The sequence below is a fragment of the Bubalus kerabau genome, chromosome 2 (assembly GCF_029407905.1).
Source record: "Bubalus kerabau isolate K-KA32 ecotype Philippines breed swamp buffalo chromosome 2, PCC_UOA_SB_1v2, whole genome shotgun sequence".
Taxonomy (NCBI): Eukaryota; Metazoa; Chordata; class Mammalia; order Artiodactyla; family Bovidae; genus Bubalus; species Bubalus kerabau.
This window is the reverse complement of record NC_073625.1, coordinates 13,329,872-13,356,900: the sequence shown is the minus strand read 5'-3', so window position 1 is coordinate 13,356,900 and position 27,029 is coordinate 13,329,872. Positions and strand designations below refer to the sequence as shown.

General features: G+C 41.0%; 1 protein-coding gene across 1 annotated transcript in view; it reads left to right on the top strand.

Moving 5' to 3' along the window:
* The window catches only part of KCNU1 (potassium calcium-activated channel subfamily U member 1), a 153,013-nt gene that overhangs the window by 80,441 nt on the left and 45,543 nt on the right, over window positions 1–27,029 (top strand). The gene's annotated exons all lie outside the window — the stretch shown is intronic.

Genomic DNA, 27,029 nt, shown 5'->3' with positions numbered 1-27,029 from the left:
ACACTTTACTGGATTCCTGGCTGAGAGTAAGCATTCGTTAAATGTTCCATATTATTGCAACGATCAGTTCTTGTATCTGGGTATGAAATTGGACGGCATACATGGTAGGTGCAGAGCCTTCCAGGGATGTGGATTTTGAGATAAATCCTTGATCTTATTTTGCTATAATCCACGTCTTTCTTTTAATGCATGAGGCGTCTGGTTTCTGTTTACTGGAGGGTTCTGGATAGATGGGTCTGGTTAACAGGTTTTGCTGTACCTGTCCAGCAGGTGAGGCAGGTGTCAGATGTCTGAGCCCCAAAGGTGCCGTCTCTCGGTGGTGTGCTTATGGCATATAAAAGTCTAGAAATTACATTCTCTGTTCTTCTATTCTATGCTATTGCCTCTATTCCAGGATTTTCTGAAACCTAAGTGAGGTAATCTACATGAAAGGATTACAGACTTTTCACATTCGCAAGCTAGCGGTGGCATTTGTAGATAATTCTCTTTTTTGGTCTCACCACATGGCTTGCAGGGTCTTAGTTCCCTGACCAAGGTTGGAACTCAGGGCCATAGCAATGAAAGTGCAAAGTCCTAACCACTGGACTGCTGGGGAACGCCCCCCTTTTCCTTTTGAAATGGTTGGTAATGCACTATGCAGTGAGTAGCTCTGTGCGCTCAGTAGGCACTCTGCTGGGTGTGTTGTTAGATGCAGAAATCATGTTTTAGTCCCCAGGAAACCTAGTTGGGTATACCAGATGCATTCGGATAAATTAATTTGAGGCCAAATAAGGCAGCATCCCTTCCAGGGCTATACTGATGATTCTGGCAAGAGGTCAAGGAGGAAGAGGTCAATGGGGGCTGGGTGGATTGTTGCAGGGTGTTTCCTGTAGGAAGTGGGGTGGGATCAGGAGAAAGATAATAGCATGGGATCTCTAGTCCTGTGACAGACATGACACGGGCAAGTCAGGGGAACACATGGAGCCCTCCGTGTCTGAGTAGCTTGACTAGAGGTGGGAATGTATGACGGAGTGAGGAACAATGTCTCAGATTTCTCAAGAATGCACTCTTGGTTGTTGGTATTGCCCATGTGTGAATATATTCATGTATGTTACATTTGTGTTAACGCAAAGTTGTTACAAAAACATAATTCCAATCTGAAAAGTGTTTTGTGACTGTAAAGACAACATATGTGACAACACATAAAATGCTCCAACCATGTTTACACTTTCATTTATTCTTTCCTGTGTCTTCTCTGTGATACGAGAGGATTGGCAAGTCATGGATAATGAGAACCCACAGAAAATCCAATTTCAGCTATTGAGTTTCACTGACTTTTCTCACCATTCTTTAACGCAGCTCTAAGGACAGAATCATGGATGTCTTCCCCATTGTCTTTAATTTCTTTATTGTCTGTGATAAATAAGGAAATGGTGTAAAGCAGGCATCTAAAAGGAAAATTTTAACCAATCATTAGAGAAATGCAAATCAGAACTACAATGAGATATCAGCTCACACCAGTCAGAATGGCCATCACCAAAAAATGTATAAACAATTAATGCTAGAGAGTGTGTGGAGAAAATTGAACCCTCCTCCACTGTTGGTGGGAATTTAAATTGGTACAACCACTATGGAAAACAGTATGGCGAGTCCTTTAAAAACTAAAAATAGTACAACCATAAGACCTAGCAATCCCACTCCTGGGCAAAACCGTAATTCAAAAAGATAACATGTACCCCAGTGTTCATTGCAGCACTATTTATAATAATCAGGACATGGAAGCAACCTCAATGTGCATCAACAAAGGAATGGGTAAAAAAGATGCGGTACATATACACAATGGAATATTACTCAGCCATAAAAAGAATAAAACAATGCCATTTGCAGCAACATGGATGGACCTAGAGATTCCCATACTGAGTGACGTAAGTCAGGCACAGAAAGACAAGTATCATACGATGTCACTTATATGTGGACTCTAAAAAAAAGGCTACAAATGAACTTATTTACAAAACAGAAGTAGAGTCATGGATATAGAAAACAAACTTCTGGTTACCAGGGGATAAGGGAGGGGTATAAATTGGGACTGACATATACACACTATCTGTAAAGTATATGTAAAATAGATAAACTATAGGGAAAATTTTTTAAAAGGGAGTGGATATATATGTATATTTTACATATATATATAACTGCTTTACTTTGCTGTGTACCTGAAACTAACACATTATAAATCAACTATGCTCCAATAATGTTTTTTAATTTTTAATTGGAGGATAATTGCTTTACAATGTAGGGTTGGTTTCTGCCACACATCAATGTGAATCAGTCATAGGTATACATATGTCCCCAATTTTTAAAAAAGGAGAATTGGTCCACATGGCCTGGTCCATCTGCAGACTGGACCCATCAGCCCTCTGTATGACTGGGGGTTCCTGATTACATCTAAAGAAGGTCAAGGATAGTGATAGTGTCCCATCCAGATTATCTCTAAAGAGCTTAATCATCTTCCACCTCTTAATTAAAAAGCAAGACAAATTCTCATGAATTACAGAGCTTAAGAAACTGATCAAAGCCACACTGCTGAATAGATGGTTGTTTGCACGTCAATAGATAAATGCCATTTGTGGGTAAATTTTCTGTGATATTTCATCAAGGGAGTGGTCAATTCAGTTTTTTGAAATCCAGTGTTAATGGGATCAACAACATATCTTGCTCCCACTTAGGACTATAAAATAGAGTGGGTTTCATTTTCTGGTTTGGGTTCTGGTTTCTGTTGTGGTTCTTCTTTTTGTAGGGCAAAGATAATTCCAACCAGAAAACTAGCAAAAATATGTCCTGGGAAACAACCACGAGTGGTAAAATAGACTTGATGGCCTAATAGAGATGAGTAGGCATTATTGGGGAAATAATACAAAATGTGTGATGGGTGCAACTTGTGACCCATTTTTGATGTGTCAGTAGTATTAATGCACATTTCCAAAACAGCATACAGTTATTTATAAGTTTGCTGACAGTGGGCTTGGTGTTTTTAAAGATGGAATCTTCAGACCACCAGTGGGTTTTCTGGTAAGTTCAGAAAATACTATCTTCTATTCTTAGTCCTCGAGGCTGTTCAAACAGCCTTAACATACTCAAAAGTTATAGTTCAATATTTCATTGCATCCCTGGTGTCTTTCTTTCCCCACAGAAAAAGCAACAGTAAGCAAAGTCATAAGTAGCAGTTCAGATCTCAGACTAGCACGCTAAAGTCTGTTTAATAGATGGTAGTTAAATATGGTTTGTTGAGCAAATAGACAAACACTAGTTGTGTTCTGCGTCCTTGCGGCGGATTCTTTCCCAGCCAAGGTACCAGGGAAACTGGCCTTAAACCAAGGGGTCATGTGATTTGAGAAGGGGGAAGGTAAATATTTCCTCTTGTTTCTTTCAGGGTGAAAAGATGAGACCCATGCACAATGTGGTGATAAATAGAAATGCATACCAATCCCTCTTGGACGTCCTTTGCCTTCACTTCTGATTTCTTTCCCGTGGCCACACCACTGGGGTGAGCTTAGGAGAGTTCTGTCCACTTTACTGTTGCACAGGACAACTATGATGTCTGTGCGTGCTCACTTGTGCCCAACTCTTTGCAACCCAATGGACTATAGCCTGCCAGGCTCCTCTGTCCATGGCATTTTCCTGGCAAGAATACTGAAGTGGGTTGCCATTTCCTCCTCCAGGGGATCTTCCTGACCCAGGGATCAAATCCAATATTGACTATTGTCTGTCTCTATCAAAATCCACTTTTTCAGGAAAACTGGCTTTGACTAGGTATTAGAAAGAAAACATTGGGATACAACTAACTCCTATTATGTTGTGACTGACTAGTAGCAGAATAACCACACTAAGTCTTTCAATATCTTTAAAAGTTGGGTGTTTATAAACACAAGTGGACACAGATAGATAGCTAATCATTGAAACAAGAAGAGGTGGAAATTTTCAAGCAGTGTGTGATGGATCTGGGTCGGGAGAGGAGGCCAATTCTAATGAAAAGGTTCGTTTTCTTTGGGACTATCGGCCCTTCCGTAGAAGCCCTCCTTCTGGGTCTGCCACCTTCAAATCTCACAGATGCCGGTGAAATCCAAGTTTCCACACAACTTCCCTTTCCATTTTGTCTCTGAGAAACCTGTGGCTAAGGGCTTATGAATAGTGTCAGCTTTGTCTTCATGCTCTCCATATCTTTTTAGAGATATCAGAGGCCATGCATATTATTTTTTCTCTCTTTATCCAAATGTCCAGCCCAGCCTTAGCTCTTTAAGGCAAGTGATCATTGCCCCACGGCAGGCTTGAGCCCTCCATCAATTTCCTCATCTGTAAAGCAGAGATAACAACAGAACCGAAATGAAATGTTGTGAGGATTGTAGCAAAAATTGAGCAAGCGAAAAAGGGTTCCTTTGCTGTGATTCTTCCCCTCCCCCCTCCCACTTCCCTCTGCCTTCATTTCTCTGGCTGGTAGATTTTCATGCTTTTGCAACTAGTTTTTTTCTCCTTCAAGGGGAGAGGGCTTGAAGTTTAAGATCTTCCCAAATTTCATGCACTGTCTATGGCCCACCAGCCAAGACCATCAGCTCAGCGGAGCATGCCATCAGGGTTTCCAGCGAAGGTCTGTGATGTGGTGCTTCCCATGGGCATATTCACTTCGCTTTGCCCAAGTCTGTTCGTTGCTCACCATGTCCTCTCCAGAACACTCTTTCCATGGCGGTTCCAGCTCCTTCCTTTGCTCTTTCCCAGGGTCTTCCAGCTAATCCCATGGCAGCCTTCAGGTTCTGAGCAAATTATAGTCCATCAGGATGGCCAGTGCATACTCTGCCCGCCATGGCTCCTGGGATGTCTGTCCCTACAACTTTTCACTTTCAGGTACCATGCCCCTTACATACACACACACACACACACACACACACACTGATATTAGGAAAGGAAGCTGGGCCCTTCCTCTCTTTCTAGTCTCAGCTCTTCACATTTATTGAATTCTGTGCTTCAGATGATCCAGACAGGAGAAATGCCATCTTTTAACCTCAGTGGTGTCTGAATTCCTACTGAGGACCAGCTTTAAGGGTCTTTCCAAGGGAAGGAGCTTGGATACAAATCACTATATGTGATTCTTCTCTCTCCACACCTTTTCTGATCTTTCTGCAAAGCTAACCAAGTGAGATTATCTGAGTAGGTACTTTTTTCCCTTTTGTCCATATTAAGCTTTTAAAATAACTTTCCCTCTAGACAAGCACAGACTTCTCTGTTTACATAAAATATGGCCCATCACTGGTAAATCAGAAGCATTCTTTGCTTCTTTCCTTCGTACACGCTTATTGAGTATTCCCTTACTGTAGGATTTCACATCACCTTCTAGAAATCCACACCTGCTTAGTACTGACTAGCCAGCATTTTATCTCCCAGACTTACCTTTCTTCAGAGGCCAGGTAGCTCTTATGTTCCCAGTGCTCTTGTTTCCAGCCTTATGTTTTAGAACCTCTAAAGATGCCTTCCTAGTTTCAATTGATATTCAATTGATACATAGGAATCACTAGCAGGGGTGTATTTTGGCCAGGAAGTTTAATAAGCAGCTTCATCAAGTCTCAATAAAAGTTAAAAAAAAACCCAGTGATACAAATATATCTGTGTTCAATTATAGGTATAGATATTGGGGTAGGGATAAAGATAGACACAGACACATCTAGAAATGATATGCTGCTAAGTCGCTTCAGTCGTGTCCTACTCTGTGCGATCCCATAGACGGCAGCCCACCAGGCTCCACCAACCCTGGGATTCTCCCGGCAAGAGTACTGGAGTGGGTTGCCATTTCCTTCTCCAAGAAATGATATATTTAAGCAAATTAAAAGACGCTTGCTCCTTGGAAGAAAAGTTATGACCAATCTAGGCAGCATATTAAAAAGCAGAGACATTACTTTGCCAACAAAGTCTAGTCATAGCTATGGTTTTTCCAGTAGTAGGTATGGGTATCAGTTGGACTATAAAGAAAGCTGAGCATCGAAGAATTGATGCTTTTGAACTGTGGTGTTGGAGAAGACTCTTGAGAGTCCCTTGGACTGCAAGGAGATCCAACCAGTCCATCCTAAAGGAAATCAGTCCTGAATATTCGTTGGAAAGACTGATGCTGAAGCTGAAAGTCCAATACTTTGGCCACCTGATGTGAAGAACTGACTCATTTGAAAAGACCCCAATGCTGGGAAAGATTGAAGGCAGGAGAAGGGGACAACAGAGGATGAGATGGTTGAATGGCATCACCGACTCAATGGACATGAGTTTGAGTAAGCTTTAGGAGTTGGTGATGGACAGGGAGGCCTGGCATGCTGCAGTCCATGGGGTCACAAAGAGTTGGACACGACTGAGTGACTGAACTGAACTGAACTGAACTGAAGCATCATGAGCCTGAGTATCAAAGATAGATGAAAGAGCATTTCAGAGAATAAAAGAAAAAGAATTTGAGAAGAATGAGTAGATTCGTTCTTTTGGAATTTCCAAACAGTGCCTTTCTAGTTCTTGTCTCAGATTTGTTGGCGAAAATCTGACTTCTTGAGAAGCAGTGTGCCAGACTCCAGCAAAGTACCATACAGACAAGCATACTTTAACTGCGTTTGTATATACTGCTTTTTTTCTCTCTTTATTTTCATTTATTAATTTTTTTTTAACATATTGAAGGCCTGTGGCTACCTTGCACCAAAGTGGATTGGTGCTATTCTTCCAATAGCATTTGTTTACTTTGTATCTCATTTTGATAGTTTTTGTAATATTTCTAAGTTTTCTATTATTATTTTGTTGTGGTGACCTGTGATCAGTGATCTTTGATGCTGCTATTGTAATTGGGGCACCATGAACAGCACCCATATAAGACTGTGAACTTAACTAATAAATGTCTGTGTTCTGACTGCCCCACTGACCAGCTGTCCCCCCATCTCTCACCCTCTCCTCGGGCCTCCCTTTCCCTGAAACACAGCAATATTGAAATTAGGCCCATTAATAAACCTACAGTGGCCTCTAAATGTTCAAGTGAAAGGAAGAGCCATGCATCTCTCGCCTGAAATCAAAACCCAGAAATTATTAAGCTTAGTGAGGGAGACAGAGACAGGGCAAAAGCCAAGCCTCTTGCACCAAATGTCAAGTTGAGAATGCAAAGAGAAAGTTCTTGAAAAAAATTAAAAGCACTACCCCTGTGAACACACAGTTGATAAGAAAGTGAAACAGCCTTATTGCTGATATGGAGAAAGTTTTAGTGGTCTGGATAGAAAATCAAACCAGCTGCAGCATTCCTTTAAGCTAAAGCCTAATCCAGCATTCTCCTCCATTCTCTGAAGGCTGAGAGGTGAGGGACCTGCAGAAGAAGTTTGAAGCCAACAGAGGTCAGTTCATGAGGTTTAAGGAAAGAAGCATCTCCATCACATAAAGTGCGAGGTGAAGCAGCAAGTGATGATGCAGGAAGAGATGCAGGAAGCGATCCAGAAAATCTAGCCTAGATGATTCATGAAGGTGAATGCACTAAACGAGAGATTTTCAGTGTGGATGAAATAGTTTTATATATATAGGAAGAAGATACCCTAGCACTTTGATAGCTAGAGGGGAGAAGTCAAACTGGTTTCAAAACTTCAAAGGACAGGCTGATTCTTGTTAGAGGCTAAGGCAGCTGGTGACTCCAAGTTGAAGCCAAATCTCATTGACTGTTCTGAAAATCCTAGGGTCTTTTAGATGAAAATTAGGCTAAATCTACCCTCAGTGCTCTTTAAATGGAACAACAAAACCTGGATGACAGCACATCTCTTCACACATGGTTTACTGAGTATTTCCTCCATTGTGGAGACCTACTTCTGAGTAAACTATTTCTTTCAAAATATTTCTGCTCATTGACAACGCACCTGGGTCACCCAAGAGCTCTGATGGGGATGTACAATAAGATTCATGTTGTCTTCATGCCTGCTCACACAACATCCACTCTGCAGCCCATGGATCAAGGAGTAATTCTGACTTTCAAGTCTTGTTATTTAGGAAATACATTCTGTATGGCTATCGCTGCCATACACAGTGATTCCTTTGACGGATCTGGGGGAAGTAAATAGAAAGCCTTCTGGAAAGAATTCACCATTCTCAAAGCCATTCACAATTCATGGGACATTCACAATTCATGGGAAGAGGTCAAAATATCAACATGAACACAAGTTTGGAAGAAGTTGATTCCAGCCCTCATGGATGACTTTGAGGGGTTCAAGACTCTAGGGAAGGAACTAACTGCAGATGTGGTAGAAGGAGCAAGAGAACTGGAATGAGAAATGGATCCTGAAGATGTAACTGAATTGCTGCAGTCCCATGATAGACTAGTATGAATGAGGAGTTGCTTCTCGTGGGTGAGCTAAGAAAGTGGTTTCCTGAGATGGAATCTACTCCTGATGAAGATGGCTGAAAGGACCTTAGAATAGTAAGTAAACTTAGTTGAGGGTTTGGGGGGACTGACTCCAATTTTGAAAGAAGTTCTACCAGGAGTAAAATGCCATCAAACCGCATTGCCTGCTCCAGAGAAGTGCTTTGTTGTTGCTGCATTTTAAGAAATCACTATCATTCTAATCAATCTGCTGCGCTCAGCATTAAGGCAGGACCCTCTAGCAGCAAAAGATTACAGCTCATTGGAGTTCAGATGATGGTTAGAATTTTGTATCAATAAAATATTTTTTAATTAAGGGATGCACACCTTTTAGACATGATGCTATTATTGCACACTTAACAGATGACAGTAACATAACTTTTGTATCCCTGGGAAATCAAAAAATTAGTGTGACTTGCCTTCTTGTGATACTTACTTTATTGTGGTAGTCTGAAACTGAATGGGAAAATATCCCTGAGGTCTGCCTGTATAGGAATAATTCATCAGATATGTATTGAATAAATGAGTAGTTTACGTTAACAAACAATATTTTATTCTTATTACTTAAAATAGAAGACAAAATAGCTTTAGGGTTCATAAAAGTGTCAGAGTAATGCCATGGACAATTCAACATATTCGTTTCATTATTCTTGTCTTTCTCTCCCTGTCTGTTTGACTTAGAAGGCTGTAATCAAAGAGGGATAAAGGCCTTTTTTAAAACCTCTTTGTGAATATGTGGACAGGTTTTAAGAAAAATGAAGTCAAATTCTCCTAGGACTTATGGGTATGGAAATTTCCATTGATTTAGCTAGAGGATAAGATGAGGAAGCAGTCCAGGACCCAGTAATAAAAATACTAGGACAACTGATTAATTACCGAATGTATTTATTTATTTGAATTAAGTAATTGGTTTTTGCATGTTTTCATTCTTCATATTTGTAATCTCCTAAAAGGTGGGGATGAGACCTCATCGTGTAGGGTCGTATGTAAAAGACCAGCTAACTCAACCAGACAGGGTGAAGATTGCGAGAGCCTTAGTCAGCGTTTTGTACAGCAAACTAACACCCCATTGTAAAGCAATTATATCCAATTAAAAAAGAAATTATTTGAGATTAGAAAAACTATCCAGGGACTAAGAAGATGGCATCATTTCTAGGGAAAAAGAAATGCAACTTAGGCGATTGCCACAGACTTTTCATTCTGTGTTTTGGGCTCTCTGTTTCATGTCCACCATCACCTCTGCTCAGGGACTCAAAGTCTCCAGCTACTCCCTGTTTTCATCAATATCTACTATTTGAGCCATCCTTCAGAGTCTCTACTGTAGCCTTGGCCATGGGCAGCCTCTTTCTTTATCATTCTTGCCTCAACCTGAGAACTAAGTTGCCATCATACACAACAAGCTTCAAGATATGCTTTTTGCATCATTCACGAAAACAGAAGTTTACGATTATTACTCCTCCCAGGGGTACCTTTTCTTTCATCAAAGATAGGGATTTCCACTAAAGGGCAGAGACCTAGCTTGGGGATTTCAGATGGGGAGGTGTTATTCGAGGTAATGTTTGGTAAGGATCTCCTGGGTGCATCTAAAAGCACATCTTGAAGCCTGCTGTGTGTGATGGCATCTTAGTTTGCAGGTTGAGGCAAGAGTGATAAAGAAGGAGGCTCGCCACTGCCAAGGCTGTGGTGGGGACTCCAAAAGTGAATGCGTTAGGATCAGATCTCAGTGACTCTGTGACTTCCATGTGATGGTGACTCAGACTTTTCATCTGTAAAACAAATGGTGCCAATGTCCTCGCTGGTGGCTCAGAAATAAAGAGATGCAGGTTCAATCCCTGGGTCAAGAAGATCCTCTGGAGAAGGAAACAACAACCCACTCCAGTGTTCTTTTTTTTTTAACTTTAAACTTTTTATTTTGTATTGAACTATAGTCAGTTAACAATGTTGTGGTAGTTTCAGGTGAACAGTGAAGGGACTTAGCCATATATATACATGTATCCATTCTCCCCCAAACCCCCTCCCATCTAGGCTGGCGCATAACGTTGAGCAGAGTTCCATGTGCTATCCAATAGGTCTTTGTTGGTTATCCATTTTAGATATAGCAGCCCACTCCAGTATTCTTGCATGGGAACTCCCATGGACAGAGGAGCCTGGTGGGCTACAGTCCACGAGGTCACAAAAGAGTCGACATAACTGAGGGACTAAACAATGACAACTAATGTCCTAGGATTGATGAGAAGACTAAGCGTTAGACTCTTGGCCAAGTTCCTAGCAGAGAGTAAGCGCTCAGTAAGTGTTAGCCATCATCACAACCCAGAAAACAGCGCTTGGCCACAAAATAATTGAACCCATGGACTGGAGACTTGCCTGGAAGCAGCTCTCTGCTAACATTGTACTGGCATTGTGCATCTGTGTTCACATCAGTGGCATTAAAAGGAAAGATAGAGGACGTAAAAATAAGTGAGATTTTCATTTAAACCTGAGGGGTGACAAAGCTGTAGCAGAACTCACCTCAGGTAATGTGAGAGGTAGACCCAGTTTCTGTCTCCCCATGAAGCAGTATGGTCTTTAACTGGTAGGAGCGATTTCTTTCTTTCTTTTTTTCAGCCTGTTCTCTAATGACATAAGAATATAAGAATTTCCAACCTATGTTAGACCCATGCCTGGGTCCTAAAGACCAGTGGTCCCCAACCTTTTTTGCACCAGGGACCAGGTTTGTGGAAGACAATTTTTCCACAAATGGGGGTGGAGATGGTTTCAGGGTGATTCAACTGCATTGCATTTAGAGAGCTCATGATAATCTGTATTTGCAGCCACTCCCCAGGGTTAGCATCACCACCTCAGCTGCCCCTCAGATCATTAGGCGTTGGAGTCTCATAAGGAGCACACGACCTAGATCCCTTGCTTACACAGGTCACAGTAGGGTTCCTGCTCCTATGGGAATCAAATGCTACCGCCGAACTGACAGGAGGCGCTCAGGCAGTAACGCGAGTGAAGGGGAGTAAATACAGACGAAACTTTGCTTGCTCAACATGCTCACCTCCTGCTGTGCAGCCTGGTTTCCAACAGGCCATGGTACAGAACCAGTCCATGGCCTGGGGGCTGGGGACCCCTGCTAAAGACCACACGGGCTTTGACTGTGAAAGTCAAGAGCAGGGCCAAGGTTGGCCTCAACTTAGCTTCAAGATATTATTGACTTTCATGTATTTATACCTTTTCATGCAAACTTGCCAATAGCAAGTAAACTTTTGAGTCTGAGGCAGCCCCAAGTAACTGGAAAAATACTTTCTTGCCAAAAAAGGATTCAGAGAAGACATCTTTAATAAGCTCCTCTTCTCCCCACCCTAGAGCCCCTTTCTCTTTCCCTCCCACTTTCTTTCCCGTTCTGTAACTGGCTGGTGAAGGCAGACTCCAGGCAGGCAAAACTTCAGAGTCGCCAGGCAGCTTTATACCTTAGCAGCTGCCTTCAGCACATGTGCAGCTCCTGGGACGATAAAACATTTCACATTGCTTCTACCCCACAACCAATTAGGTCAGCTGTAAATATTGGAATTGCTTGGTAAATGTGTTAGAAGATTGTGCTGACTTGTTAATATAAGTGAAAATGTAATTAGATTTATAACACTTTTTTCCCCCAAAACCATAATTTACAACAACAACAACAGAAGAAGCAAAAAAAAAAAAAAAAACTTGCTTGCAACCTGCTGAAATATCATTATTAAAATGCACATGAAAAGTCAATTATGCCAGAGGGAGGTATTTAAGAGAAGTAAGTTTCCATACCCTAGGATTACACCATGGGGATTACATATTTCTTATTTATTTATTTTTTTTCCCTGAGATCTTTGCTGCTGCCAGATGAAAAGGAACAGATATTTTACTTATTTTGCTCTGAAATATTGCTGCAGATAGTGCTAAAAAGTGAACTAAATAACCTGGCTCCCTGGAAACCTACTCTATTCGCCTCAGAGCCCCAGGAAAAGCTAAGCAGTCACCATTCTTTTTTATTTACAAGCCCGTCTCTCTTTAAGCAATAGTCATGTTCCTTAAAGCATGTAGACATCACATATCTTTTCTAACTATTATTCTGTTTATTGTTCTAAATGAGTAGATTATTTTATATCATTTGATGGAAAATCCTTATGTCAAGATAAGAAATACCCCCTCCCTTTTATTCACTTTAAAACCTGGAGTTTCCTCTGCTCCTAGGGTTGATTTGAGAATGCAGTTCTTTCTCCAGATAAGATGTCACGGGGTTCACCACTGGCGTTGACTGGGTCAGAGGACTCTGGCATCTGTGCCCTGAGCTGGACTTTCTCTGCTGCAGGAGCCTCCGTGGGTCAGGAAGGCTCTGCCCCTCTTCCCAAGACTCTGATTCTAGCACCATCACCATAGGCAGTTGCTCCCTCTCTGCTTTCTAGTTTTCTCATCATGAAACAGAGGTATTATTACAGCTCATGCGTGTTTAAGGTGCCAGTGGGGAAAAGCTAGTTTAAAAAAAAATCATAAAGTAATTTGTAAGTGTGAGAGGAGGTGCCATTTCTAGACTCAAACTTCTCCTAAAATGTTCAGTTTAGATAATGGAAGAAATTTTTAATGCATATCTTTTAGAATCGCTAATACATATATTGCAGATAAATTAATCTTTGGGGGAAGATTCTGGTGTTACTGCACAGAAATCAGTGGGTAAAGTAAACCCCATATATCTATACATATATATGTATATGGTTCACTTTACACACTCATAGTTTATACTCACCTGTAGACATGTTTCAGATGTCCATGTTTACAGGAAGATCTAGGAAAGACTGCAGTGAAAAAGGACAAACCACAGACTTTCATTCGAAGTAATCCATTGGTGAGGCTCCGTAATCGAAAGCAGCGCCAACGGTCTTCCAACATTAAAATGCTCTCAATTCCTATTTATGTATTAGTGTGATCATCATCATTAATACCTGTATGTTTTCGTTTTTTTACGTGTAAAGAGCTTATTAATATTTCTAGTCCTTAAAATATTTCATAAAAACCATCTCTGAAATGATTAGCTAGATTTGCTTCTGAACTGAAATATTCTGTTAGATATTGCAATTAGCCAAGTCTGGTGCCTGGCTTTTACGCTGGGGGTAAATCTGAATATTCTAGGACCTTTCCAAATATCCCTGGTTACAGCTTTATCCCACAGCATAGGTATTCAACTTCCAGGACCATGGCTGGCGTTTCCTTTATTCTCACTTCTGTTTTACTCCTTTGAGAAATCCTCCTTGTGGATTAGTGTTAGTAACCAGTTTTAGGAGACTTAGAGATGGCTCAGAGGTAAAGATAACTGGAAAGGATTTGTGTGTGTATGCGCGTGCACACACTAGTTGCTCCGTCATGTCCAACTCTTTGCAACCCCATGGGCTGTAACCCTGTAGCCTGCCAGGCTCCTCTGTCCATGGGATTCTCCAGGCAAGAAAGCTGGAATGGGTAGCCATTGTCTTCTCCAAGGGATCTTCCCAACTGAGGGATCGAACCCAGGTCTCCTGCATTGCTGGCAGATTCTTTACCGCCTGAACCACCAGGGAATCCCAGAAAGGATGTGTAGGGCCAGATCAGTATCTGCTTGTCCTGTGAGCTCACTCCTCCAGGAACAGCTCTTGGCACTCTCCACTCAAAGTAGTTGATTTCCATCAGCATCCCTTAAGCTCATCCAGGAAGACATTCTGAGGGAAGCCAAAACAATAAAACAAAACAAAACGAAATCCGTGAAACTACTGGCAGAAGGTTCTGACCTCTCCATATGGATTCTGTGGGTTGTTTTGTTTTTGTTTTTAACAGTTAATTTGTAGGGGGAAATGGTGAACATATTACAGAGTAAAACAGGCAGAAACCATCCCGGGTGAGTTTGCATTCATCTGCTTTCAAAGTTAAAGTTCTAGGTCAGATGACTAAATCTTCAGTTCAGTTCAGTCGCTCAGTTGTGTCCATCTCTTTGTGACCCCAAGGACTGCAGCATGCCAGGCTGCCCTGTCCATCACCAACTACCAGAGTTCACTCAAACTCATGTCCATTGAGTCAGCGATGCCATCCAACCATCTCATCCTCTGTCGTCCCCTTCTCCTCCTGCCTTCAATCTTGCCCAGCATCAGGGTCTTTTCAAATGAGTCAGTTCTTCGCATGAGGTGGCCAAAGTATTGGACTTTCAGCTTCAGCATCAGTCCTATCAATGAACACTCAGGACTGACCTCCTTTAGGATGGATTGGTTGGATCTCCTTGCAGTCCAAGGGACTCTCAAAAGTCTTCAACAACACAGTTCAAAAGCATCAATTCTTCAATGCTCAGCTTTCTTTATAGTCCAACTCTTAAGAGCTATTTAAGGAATTTATTTATATGTAACCCACACAAGTAGAGTATCTCTACCAACTAGATGGTTTTTCAAGGTCCACTTTCCCGCCTAGTACCTTTTACTTTCCTGAGGGGAAGGAGTGTAAAGGAAGATTGTTATCAGCCACTGCCTCACCAGATGCTCTCATCTCCACCTCTAGGTCTGTGGGGCTACCTTACTCCTTCTTTACTCTTCTTCAGTTTATGATTTCAGCCATTGAGTCTTGTCGTAGTATTTTTCCAGGTGTATTATTTTCCAAAGCAAGAAATAACAGAAGATTAGAGAAGGAAGGAAACTAATTCCCAGGGGAACGATGCATGGATATATCACTTTCGGGGGCAAGAGACAGCTTCGAAATGTCTCCCAACCCAGACCCACGATTTCATAGCTCCCTTGGCTGACTTGTCTTCACTCTGAGCCCCATAGTATGTGAGGTTAGGTGACGGGAGTGCTAACGTTGAACGGAAGAGGAGGGAAGAGAACATATAGAGAAGTGGACAAAGTAGTTAGATTCTGGAACCAAGTCCCTATGCCAAATTAGGGAATAACATTACAAAATTACAGGGAATCGTCTCGACCCAGGGATCAAACCTGGGTCTCCTGCATTGCAGGCAGATTCTTTACCATCTGAGCCACCAGGGAAGCCCATAGATACATATGTATGGAGATACATAAAATACCCATATAATAATATAATATATATATAATATGTTATGATCCTATGGGGTACCCTATGGTATAGCAAACACTTGTGGTACCCATTAAACACACTAAATCTGTCTTCAAGGAGCATGTGTGTGAGAAGCAAGAAAAAAAAAAATAGGCATCAATTAATTGTAGAATGAACCAAATAAATCAATGCAATGCATATTTCCATCTAATATCTGGAGAGTGCCTTTAATGTGCATTGTGCCCTCAAGGATTCATTACTTAGGAAGTTGTGTTGCGGGGTGGGTCAAGCACCGTGCTGGAGATCAGAGAATTGGTGAGATTAATAAGGAAGGCTTCCTGCAGGAGGTGGATCTGGAGCTGGGTTTGAAATGCCAAATGCTTTAACAACTGGCACCCCTGCAACCCACGTGAGTGAGAAATAATTAATACAAAGCATGCTCGATGGAAGGAAAATGCAGCTTGGCTTTCCCTCCTGTGAAATTTACGTGACCGCTGGTAAACCATTAAGTCACTTTCTTAGGTGTGCTTGACGGGCCTCCTAGAGTGGGCATCGTAAAGATTGGTTTATAGCTCAGATAGCTGTTACATTTTAATAAGGCTCGGAAACTTAGATGTTATTCACTGCAGCTGCCAATCAAATACCTGTGTCGAAGCAAGACAAACATAACAATAAATGCTAAGCACTCTGGTGTTCAGCAGCCTGGCAGGATGCACTGCAGGCTTTATGAATGTGTGAGAGCGAATATACAGAAGCTTGGGAAAAGGTCATTGGTATTTTTGGAGCAATAAATCAAACATGGAAAGATTTGCATTTTGGCTGTATAACATACAGGACTGGATTAGAGAGAGAGAATACTTTGAAGTAATATTTCTCTGCTGACTTGTTTTATTAGCTTCCTTTAAACATGTTACATTATTGCTTATAGAATTTCATTTACTCGGATTGGCAGCTTGATAAATACGTCTATTGGCGATGATTTGGATTGCTCTGGGCATTAATATTATTAAAACCTGTCACAAGGAAATGTCTGAAAGATGACTTACTGTAAAGATTACAGCATGAAATAAATCATCCAGTGGTATTTGTTACCATTTATGGCCTCTTGGAGCTGAGTCAATCCCTTTTTATGTTGCATTATTTTTCAAGTTTTTATAGCCTTACATTATATATTGCTGTCAGGAATGAACAGATGGGGTGTCGAACACAAGCTCTCTGAATAATTCCCACCCTCCAGTTATTTGTATGAAGGGCAAATGCAAAACTGTGCATTCTCCAGCAAAAAAAAAGAAAAAAAAAAACAGGAAAGAGAGAGAAAAGAAGCTGCTGTTGAGGAAGAGGGATCCCTTTGTCAGATGGTTCAGGCCAATTCCACCAGCTGGTTGGAATCCCTGACTGGCAGTCACCCTGTTTGGGTTTCAAGCAAGAGATGAGGTGGCGGTATCTGGCTCCAGTGAAACAACAAATGCCGTCTTCAGAGGCATTTTATTTTCTCAGAGTGTCTCTTGCTGAGACAGCTCCCCATTTGGAGGTGAATGTATCATACTCTCTTCCTACAAAGCTGAGAAATTTGGGGGAGAAAAAGAACCTCAGAAAGAGCCAAGAGAACCAAAAGAAAGATGCATTGAAAGGATTTGATATGTTTTTGAGTGAGTGAGAGACAAGCAGGCATCCTGGGGGGTGGACATGGGGGTTCACAAAGGATTCTGTACCATCTGAATTGTTGGGTGGGGGGGGGGTCCTTGGAATCAATGTAGAGGAAGTCAAAGGAGCCCCATGGGAATTTCGAGGCCTCTTATGGACAAGGCTTCCCTGGTGGCTCAGTTGGTAAAGAATCAGTCTGTAATGCAGGAGACCTGGGTTCTATCCCTGGGTTGGGAAGATCCCCTGGAGAAGGGAACAGCTACCCACTCCAGTATTCTTGCCTGGAGAATTCCATGGATAGGGGAGCCTGGCAGGCTATACTCCACAGGGTCACAAAGAGTCGGACACGACTGAGCAATTAACATTTTCTTTCACTTTCATGGACAAAGCAGAACAGAGTCTCCAAGACCTAGAACACTTTGCAGTGTATATGCCCTGGGGAGCCCATAGGTCTTCTCCCCCTCCTCTGAGGGGTCGGGCAGCTGCTTAATGGTCATACAAGACCCCCTTCAGGGTCCTGAGCTTCCGCCACCACTGGAAGAGGCGAGAAAACTAACCCACTAAAAAGCCCACCAGCTTTTTAAGAGGAAGCGAATGTGAATTTTCTTCACTTACCTTCCTATGCTCCACTCCATACATTCTGAGAAGTTCTGTAAAGTGCTCCCATATTGTAGAGAAGCAGTCAGAGTCTGAATGACTGGAACCCAGACTCACTGCTTCTGATCTGGGGACTTCGAGACACTTAATTTTGCATCATCCCAAATTGTGGATAGGATGTTTTTCCTGCTGACCTCACGATGTTGTTGCAAAAAGTCAAATCATACAATACACCCATACATGCACACTTTAAAGGTTATTCACTCCTACATTTGTCAGAAGTGGGTTTTCATGGGTCAAAAGTTTTAACCACCATGTTGAAACCAGACTCTTGAGTTCCCTCCTATAAAGCTCTGCATTTTCTCAAGTTTATCCCCCTCTGGCTCATCTCCTCATCCCCATCATGTCAAACCCTCCCTCCACCACCTCTTTACATTGTCACCTTCCTGGGAGGGATTTGTAGACAAGCCATCAGAGCTTCCGCAGCTGCTTGAAGAGACCAGACCCGTTCTCTTGTGCTGCGCATCCGACTCCCTTGCCCCCCTTCTCTTCTTTTGTGTCATCTTCCCAAGGTCCTTCCATACAAGCTTCTGTCTGTTGATGTGTCTCGTTTGCACGAGGATGCCATCTGTACACTCAGGCACACCTGAGTGAGACATGCAGGACAGCGAGGACTGCTTCATTCTAGGCAGAGTTCACAGCTTGCGGTCTTTCATTTCAGTTCTCTCTGTCCGGCAGCATAGAAACTTTTTTGCCCTTAATTCCGGGAGAGAGTACAAAAGGGTAACTTTCAGGCAGTTCAGGAGTTGATAAGGGCAGTCAGTTAGTTATGCAGAGTTGAATTTCTATATTCCTGCACACATCTCTCTCGCCTGCCCTGTTGCCCTCATGGCTCCCCGCAGATGGACATCAACCCCATCCTCAACCTGACCACACTGGCGGTGTGGAACCTCCAGTGTCTGATACGTAAACATGTATCAGCTCTTGAATTTTACATCTGTCTTTAAAGTGGGCTTGTATTTTTTCTCTTTCTTCCTTTCTCCTTCCTTCTCCCTCTCTTTTTATATCCCTCTCTTCTTCCTTCCTTATCTTTGAATTGTTATTTACTTTTGCTTCCCCAGAGATGTACTCAAAGTTCTCAGCCTCTTTTGGATAGGCATTGCGGTATCTCTGTTTCCATAGAGCAGCTCATTTATCTCAGCTGAAGCCACGATTCTCCAAGCCAGACAGTGGCTTACCTTCCTTGTACTCTGCAAACTAAACGTGGACCTGCCTTCCCTGTTCTCTCATCCGGTCCCATGCTGAGAAAACCCTGAAGCTCTCCGACTTCCTCATCAGTCCAGGGCCTTCCGTACATTAAAACAGACAAGCTTGGAACCTGGCTCTCTTATTCACTGGCAGCCACATATGTTCTCTAGGCTAAGTCCTCTATCAGTAAAACTAGATAAGATGAAACACGATCATCTAAAGCTCTTCCAAGATTTAAGTTATCACTTGCTCCTGCTCCAGCTGCCGTAGCTTGAAACATCCCCACAGTAAATGATTTCTTCTTGTGGTGCTTTGCTCTTTCTGATCAGAGAAAGGATCTCTTTCTCTGATCAATTCCAAGACAATGCACATGCGGCATTTGCAAATCTTTCTCCTCCTGGTGTTAGCTCTCACTTAAAAAGTTATCATAAATCAGCTAAAACCATTATGCCATTCATTAAACCATCTTGCAGGTATGTGTGTGCATGCGTGCGTGTGTGCGTACATATATGTGCATATTGTGTTGAGTGTGGGATCAGGAAAAGGTGCGGTATGACCTAGAGTGACCTGATATAATAAAGTTTCATAGTAAGGTCTAATTACCACAACTCACCTCTTTATTATTAATTCTGCAGTCCCGGCGCGTGAAAGAGCTTAATCATTTTCAGAATTTGCATGACTAATGGAGTGAGTTCTGATAGAATAAGGATAAGTTTCATAATTAGGTTTTGCTGGAAACTTGTGCAAACCAGTCTATGTATAATTTGGTCAGCTCTTGATTTTTAATGAGGGCACCGAGAGTGACTGAAGCCTCTGGCAGCCTTCGCTTCATGTTTTAATTACCCACAGTAATCCTGACAATTACATATGTGTCATAAATCACATCATAATGACTCATAAAGAAAGTATATTTAATTATTGAAGGGGGAGTTCTCCGATTAGACAGGTAGAGAGGGGATGTGCTGAAATGTGAGCCGTATTTGAAAACTGAGCTGCCTGATTCTGTGACACGGAGGAATCAGCCTCTGAAACTGGCATTATGGAGAATACGGAAAGGCGTCACCAAATTTCCAGTTTCAGCTTCAACATGTGAAGAGCTCTGAAGTCATCACTCCTGTCCTTTCATTTAATAGGAAAAAAATTGAACAAACTGAAAATTAGAGACTTTTCTTCCCCTATCAGAACACTGAGGTTACAGAGCAGATTGTCGCCCTGGAACATAGAGAGTTACAGATGAGGTCTGCTTTCCTGGGGGAAGGGCCGCTGGAGCCATAAAGTGGCAGGAATATGTAAATAGTAATTTTTATTAATTGCTGGAGGTTGAGTGGTGGAGAAGACTCTTGAGAGTCCCTTGAACTACAAGGAAATCAAACCAGTCAACCCTAAAAGAAATCAGTTCTGAATATTCATTGGAAGGACTGAAGTTGAAACGCCAATACTTTGGCCACCTAATGCTAAGAACTGACTCCTTAGAAAAGACCCTGATGCTGGGAAGATTGAAGGCAGGAGAAGGGGGCTACAGAGGATGAGATGGTTGGATGACATCACCGACTCAATGGACATGAATTTGAGTAAGCGCCAGGAGTTGGTGATGGACAGGGAAGCCTGGTGTGCTGCAGTCCATGGGGTCACAAAAAGTCGGACACAACTGAGTGACTGAACTGAACTGAACTGAGTGTGGCCTAGGTGAAGAGTGAGAAGGTCTGGGGAGCTGGAGACTTAGAGGGACATCCACACTTTGAGGGACTTTCACCTATAGGAGCTCTATCAAATTCTCCCACCAAACAAACAAACAAAAATGCCCTCAGTAACTGGAAGAAGGAGGTGTAGGGTGACTATAGCAAAATACACCCAGAGGGTTCTCTGGAACAAAGTCCTACTCTCCCTGGGAAAAGAGTTTCTTAATGCTTTTTCTAAAACCTAAGGGAATGGTGAGGGAATGGCATTTCTCCCACTCAGCCTCCTCTAGCCCTCCTATCTCACCTGAGCGGGGGACAGGCAGAGATAAAATATACCCTTAACAATTACAGCCCCAAGATGCAGGGCCACTGAAAAACTGAGATTTAATCACAAAATTACACAATCTTCCTTTCTCCCATATATTACTACTGTGAGGCTCCAGTATAACAACAGTGAATTATAGACAAAAAAGCTTCAATGTAGACACTATTTAAGAAAGAGTTCTCTGAGAAATCCTAAGATGAGACAAAAGCACAGATGTTAAAGGAATTTGAATCCTTGGAAACTACAGCCACAGCAGACATTAAACAGAGTGTAATTGCTAGCCAGAATATCATAAAATCTCATGCTACAGATCTGTTTGCCTTAGTTCCTATTATCTAATATGCCATATCCCATTGCAAAAAAAAAAAATACAAAGCATGCTAAAAGGCAAGGGAAAGGTGCTATATGAAGAGCCAGAGCAAGTGTTAGACGAAGACTCATAGGTGTCATCAATTTGGAATTAGTAAGAGATATAAAATGAGTGTGATTACTATTTAAGAGCTCTGAATAAAAAAGGTAGGCAGTGCAGAAAAACAAGTGAGTAATGTTAGCAGAGGGTTGGCATCTCCAAGAAAGAATCAAAAGGAAAAACTAGAAAATAAAAATGCTGTAACAAAAATGTCTTTATAGACTCACTCGTGGACTGGACAAAGCACAAGAAAGAATGTGTGCTTGAAGATAAGTCATCAGAAACTCCCCAGACCAATATCAAAGAGAAGAAGGATTTACAGAAACTCAGAACTGTGCTGAAGAAACATGGGACGGTTTCTCACAATGTGTAAATTTATGCATTATTGGAATATAAAGAGAAGAGAGAAAGAATGAAGCAGAATAAATATTTGAAGTGAATATTGGCTGAAAATGTTCCAAAATTAATGACAACAAATCACAGATACAGAAAGGTCAGAGCACACCAAGAATAATAAATATAAAAATGTCTACAGCTATGCATATCATATTCAAACTGCTAAAAAAAAAATAAAAAAGACAAACCCCAAAAGAAAATTGTGAAAGAAGGAAGAGGAGGAGAAAAAAAAAAAACAAAACACTCTACCTCAAGAAAAACAAGGTTAAGAATTACAGTGGTCTTTGTGTCAGAAACTGTAAGGAAGAAGAGAGTGGAGTGAAATATTTAAAGTATTGAAAGAAAAAAATATCACCTCAACCTAAAATTTTATACGCAGTGAAGCTGTTCTTCAGAAGTGAAGGAAAACTAGACACTTTCTCAGACCGACAAAAACCTAGGGAGTTTACATCACCAGAAGACCTCTCCTTCAAGAAAAATCAAGAAGGGTAAGAAAGTAAGAAGGTCTTTCCAAGAAGAAGAAAATTGATCTAGGTCAGCATCTCAGGTCTACATAAAGAAAAGAAGAGCATTAGAGAAGGGATAAATGCAAGTTAAATACAATATTTTAATTTTTCTTATTCTTAATTAAACTAAAATATACAGGTTTAAATTAGTAAAATTGTATTGGATGATTATGGCACATAAGTACTTAAAAGGACGAACTATAGTGTCATAAGAGATGGGAGAACAGAAAGCAGCACAGTGTTACTGGAAGATGGACTTGGTTTAGTTAAAGATATATGTTGCACGTTTGAAGATAACTCCTATTCTTTTTTTGTATTCTCTTTTTCTAATTTTTTATTGTGGTAAACGTCACATAATAAAATACTGTCCTAGCCGTTTGACAGTGTGGTTCAGGGGCTCCAAGTACAATCACAGTGCACTGCAGCCCTCACCATCACCATCTCCTGAGTTCTTCACCTTCGTAAACTGAAACTCCACCCCCATTAAACTCTAACTTCCTGTTTCCCCTGTACCTCTCCTCCCCCGCCCCTGGCATCTACCAATGTACTTTCTGAGTCTATGAAATTGACTATTCTAGGTACCTAGTATAAGAGGAATCAAACAGTATTTGCACCTCATGTGTACTGGAATGCACTTTTAAGGTGTAGGAGAACTCAAAATTTTTTTTTTTTGGTAGAGTATGAGTGAGAGAAGAGATAAAATGGAATCTTATACAAATGTTCAAACTAGAGAAGACAGAAAAGGTAGGGGAAGGATAAATGCAGAAAATAGCAAACAATTATAAAACATAGTAGACAATCTAATAGATCAATAATCACTTTTAATAAGTGGCACAGCAATAAAGAATCCACCCGCCAATGCAGGAAATGCTGGAGACATGGGATCAATCCCTGGGTCCTGAAGATTGCCTGGAGGAGGAAATGGCAGCCCACTCCAGTATTCTTACCTGAAAAATCCCATAGACAAAAGAGCCTAGGGGGCTACAGACGACGGGGTTGCAAAGAGACAGACCTGACTGAGCAACTGAACATAGCACACAAATAAAATACCTGAAAGACCAATACTGTCAGAGTGGATAAAGAAACAGAACCCAATTACCTACTATCCATGAGAAACCCACTTTAAGCTTAAATATTTGCATAGGTTAAAAATGAAAAGATGGAGAAAGATAAACCATGCTAACACTAATCATAAAGAAAGCTTGAGTAGCTATATTCATTTTAATCAAAGATGGTTCAAAACAAGCAAAATTGTCACAGATAAAGAGAGACTTATATAATGATGAAGTCAATCCTTTAAGATAACAATCCTAAATGTTAACCTAAAAATACATAAAAAGCATTGAAATTCACAGAGCAAAAAATTGTTAAAGCTAATAAAAGGGGAAATAGATAAATCCACTCAAAATTGGAGACTTCATGACCCCCTTTTCAGTAATTGGTCAAATTAGCAGGAAGTCATACAGGATGTAGTTGATCTGAACAGCATTATCAATCAACTTGTTTTAACTGACATTTTTAGAATGCTCCAGCAGTAGTGACATGCACATTCTTAAGTGTGCAAAACAGGCTACACCCTGGCTACAGAAAATACACTAACAAAAAAATGGCACAAATGAACTTATTTATGAAACAGAAATAAGAGTCACGGATGTAAAACAAATTTATGATTAGCCGGGAGGTTGGGAGGGAGTAAACTGGGAGATTGGGATTGACATATATATGCTGCTATGTATAAAATGGGTTTCCCTGGTGGCTCAGTGGTAAAGAACCCACCGACAATGCGGGAGACGTGGCAGGAGCCGTGAGTGTGATTCCTGGGTCAGGAAGATCCCCTGGAGAAGGAAACGGCAACACACTCCAACACTCTTCCCTGGAAAGTCCCATGGACAGCCCGTGGGATCTCAAAAGAATTGGACATGACCTAGCAACTAGACAACAAGCAATACATAAAATAGATAACTGGTAAGGACCTACTACACAGCACAAGGAAACTCTATTCATTGGTCTGTAATGATCGATATAGCAAAAGAATCTAAAAACGAGTAGATGTATATGTACATGTATAACAGATTAACTTTGCTGTACAGTACTAACACAGAATTATAAACCAATATACTTCAATAAAAATTTAAAAATTAAAAGCATTGAAATCATAAAAAAATATTTCTCAGAACACAGTGAAATTAAACTAACAGAAAGAAATTAGTAACAGAGAGCTGAAAAATTTCCCAAATAGGTAGAAATAACTTCTAAATAACACATAAGTACAAGAAGATGATCTATTAAGAAAGGTTTATAAAGAAAATGTAGGTTATCAAAATAGGTGGGATATAGCCTAAAGGGAAACTTATGACATTAAATGTATATATTAGAAAAGAGGAAGTAACTAAAATTAATAACCTAAGATTCCACCATAAGAGAATAGAGAAAGAAAAAATTTAATCCTAAAGCAAGCAGAAGAAAAGTAATAATAAAATTATAGGATAAATCAGTAAAAATGAAAATAGGAAAACAAAAGAGAATCTGCCTTTCGAAAGACACCGTTAAGAAAATGAAAATATAAGCCACAGGTTGGGAGCAAATGTTTGCAAAATACATAACTGAACAAGGACTTGTATCCAAAATAAACAAAGAACTCATAAAACTCAATAAGAAACCAATTCAGGTAAAACATGGGTAGAATAACTGAAAAGACAGTCACCAAAGAAAATATGCAGGTTGAAAATAAGCGTATGGAATAGATGCTCAAGTCATTTGTCCTGACAGAGTTGCAAACTAAAATAATAATGAAGTACCACCACCTACCTATTCATTTAGCAAAAATTCAACAAAACTGACAATATCAAGGATGCATAGCAACAGGAGCTCTCATTCATTGATGGCGGGAATGAAAAAGGACAAAGTTCTCTGGAAGGTAGTTTGGAGGTTTCTTATAAAATTAAACATCATTTCAGTTCAGTTCAGTTCAGTCACTCAGTCGTGTCCAACTCTTTGCGACCCCATGAATCGCAACACGCCAGGCCTCCCTGTCCATCACCAACTCCCGGAGTTCACTCAGACTCATGTCCATCGAGTCAGTGATGCCATCCAGCCATCTCATCCTCTGTCGTCCCCTTTTCCTCCTGCCCCCAATCCCTCCCAGCATCAGAGTCTTTTCCAATGAGTCAACTCTTTGCATGAGGTGGCCAAAGTACTGGAGTTTCAGCTTTAGCATCATTCCTTCCAAAGAAATCCCAGGACTCATCTCCTTCAGAATGGACTGGTTGGATCTCCTTGCAGTCCAAGGGACTCTCAAGAGTCTTCTCCAACACCACAGTTCAAAAGCATCAATTCTTCAGTGCTCAGCCTTCTTCACAGTCCAACTCTCACATCCATACATGACCACAGGAAAAACCATAGCCTTGACTAGACGAACCTTAGTCTTACCATAAAATACAGTAATTGGGATCTGAGATGTTTGCTCAACTTCTTTGAAAACTTCAGTCATTTCAGTTCAGTTGCTCAATTGTGTCCAACTCTTTGCGACCCCATGGACTGCAGGACACCAGGCTTCCCTGTCCATCACCAACTCCCCGAGCTTGCTCAAACTCATGTCCATCGAGTTGGTGATGCCACCCAACCATCTCATCCTCTGTTGTCCCCTTCTCCTCCCGCCTTCAATCTTTCCCAGCATCAGGGTCTTTTCTAATGAGTCAGTTCTTTGCATCAGGTGGCCAAAGTATTGGAGTTTCAGCTTCAGCATCAGTCCTTCCAATGAATATTCAGGCCTGATCTCCTTTAGGATAGACTGGTTTGATCTCCTTGCAGTCCAAGGGATTCTCAATAGTCTTCTCCAACACCACAGTTCAAAGCATCAATTCTTTGGCACCAGCTTTCTTTATAGTCCAACTCTCACATCCATACATGACTACTTTCGGTAGGTGCCCAATATGCTCCTGGAGAAGAGTGGAGAAATAACTCCAGAAAGAATGAAGAGACAGAGCCAAAGCAGAAACAATGCCCAGTTGTGGATGTAATTGGTGATGGAAGTAAAGTCTGATGCTCTTAAGAACAATATTGCATAGGAACCTGAAATTTTAGGTCCATGAATCAAGGTAAATTGAAAGTGGTCAAAAAGGAGATGGCAAGACATTTTAGGAATCAGTGAACTAAAATGGACCAGAATGGGTGAATTTATTTCAGCTGACCATTACATCTACTACTGTGGGCAAGAAGCCCTTAGAAGAAATGGAGTAGCCCTCATAGTCAACAAAAGAGTCTGAAATGCAGTACTTGGGTGCAGTCTCAAAAATGACAGAATGATCTCTGTTCGTTTCCAAGGTAAACCGTTCAATATCACAGTAATCCAAGTCTATGCCCCAACCACTAATGCTGAAGAAGCTGATGTTAAACAGTTCTATGGTGACCTACAAGACCTTTGAAAACTTACCTCCCCACTAAAATGTGCATGTGAACGTTATAGCAGCTTATTCAGAATCACCAAAAAAAAAAAAAAAACTTACAAGCAACCAAGATGGCCTTTAATAGATGAATTGATAACAAACTGCTATATCCACAGAATTGAATTTTATTTAGCAATTTAAAAAACTGAACTATCAAGACACAAGAAAACATGAATAAATCTTAAATTTTGTGTGTTTCTAAGAAGTCAGCCTGAAAAAGCTACATATTGTATGATTCAAATTATATGACATTCTGGAAAAGGCCAGACTATAATGATAGTAAAAACAAAAGCCATTATCTACCCATCAAAACTCAGGCTAAATAGTTGCTTATAAACAAGATCAAATTTATGTCTCTTTTGAAA